General features: G+C 34.4%; 1 protein-coding gene across 3 annotated transcripts in view; it reads left to right on the top strand.

Annotated features, from left to right (window-relative positions):
* The window catches only part of LOC106875851 (N-acetyltransferase ESCO2), a 52,560-nt gene that overhangs the window by 2,883 nt on the left and 48,078 nt on the right, over positions 1 to 1,599 (top strand). The gene's annotated exons all lie outside the window — the stretch shown is intronic.

The following is a 1,599-nucleotide window of genomic DNA, read 5'->3' as shown; positions in this document are numbered from 1 at the left end:
CGGTTTTGTTTTTTTCACTTTAAAGGTGATTGTTATTTTGTTGGGATTAATCCACCTTTAAAGTGAAAAAAAACAAAACCGACGTATACGACAGGTATGTAAAATATATTTGTGTACTTTTTCTGTTTATTCTTAATCTTCGTGTTTTTGCAAGATTGAAAAAAAAGTTTCGGAACGCTAACATATTGAGTTTTTTTTCCATCCCTTCAGTAAAAAAATTTCCCCACAAATTTCTTTATAATTATAATCTATGCCGTTTGAAATTTCACCGAAAGATATCCATTTTCTTAAAAGTTATGAGAGAAAAAATTAGATGTGAATTTTCTGAAAGTCCTCTCCCCATTGCCTGGTTCATTGGCGCAAATATTTGTCTTCATATTCGTTTAATACACATTTTTTTTTTGTTTTGGTGACCGGATGTTAAAGTAAACATTAACCCAAATCTTCCACACCACAATCAGTTCCTCTTAAAAATCCATTTTCTACTTCAGCTAATTTATGCAGCATTGCACATCAATTAGAACATGTTTGTAACTGAATCCATGTACCTGTTGCTTGTCAGACGACTGTCTGATATTTTCTGTCTTATCTCTATGCTTAGAGATTAATGAGAATGTGTTCTGCGAGACCTTCAGTGGTTGTGGAAAGGTCAATCCTTTGTTTTAGGTTTGATCTACTTCTTGGACAAACCTTATATAACTGAATTAAAAGTTTGCATTTTCCTCTCTCTCTGGTTACTGCCTGCTAACTGAGAGCATGTTTTGGCCAAATGGAAAGGGACAACGCAATTCTTATTCTTTCTTACTCTCTGACAACAGACCGTTAACTTGGCTTCCAACACACTGAAAGTGTGTGAGCAGCACAAATTGTTGCCATTGTCATTTACTACAATTACTACTAAGTTTGTATTACTAACCAGTGCTGGCGAATAAAATTTGTGAATATTATTTTTCTCTTTGATGTTATTACACTCCCATCCCACTTTCGACTGTCCACATATAGTGACTGTTGTTCTAACAGTCGCAATTTCTACATCAAGTAATTTCTCATTGTGCTTCCCAACTACATGGTTCCGGGTTCAGTCCCACTGCGTGGCACCTTGGGCATGTCTCTTCTACTATAGCCTCTGGCCAACCAAAGCCTTGTTAATGGATTTAGTAGACAGAAACAAAGAGGAGCCCGTCGTGTATGTATGTGTATCTATACTATAAAAGGCAGATGTTCTCTGTGTGTGTGTATGTTTAACATTCATACATTTACACAATTCCAAATTTCTTGGATTAAACAATCGCAATTAATATTCTAAATACAATTTGTTAGGTCACTGCGTCATTTTTCACTCCAAAAATTTCCTAATAACGAATCCAAATCCTTTCAACTCCTACTTTCTCTTATGAACCTTTACGAACAATCCAACAACAAATACAAAAAGAAAGGAAGGAGAAACACTGACAGTAAAAGAAAACTATTTCAGTATCAAAACTGAAACAATCACATTTCGATACTGTAATGACAATTTCACTTTAATGGTTTCATTTTAATACTACATACATATATACATACATACATACCTCATTCTAATTGGCGGGAATTGTAAGT

Source organism: Octopus bimaculoides, chromosome 23 (assembly GCF_001194135.2).
Source record: "Octopus bimaculoides isolate UCB-OBI-ISO-001 chromosome 23, ASM119413v2, whole genome shotgun sequence".
Classification (NCBI taxonomy): domain Eukaryota; kingdom Metazoa; phylum Mollusca; class Cephalopoda; order Octopoda; family Octopodidae; genus Octopus; species Octopus bimaculoides.
Note: the sequence above shows the minus strand (reverse complement) of the source record. Positions and strands in the feature narration are given on the sequence as shown.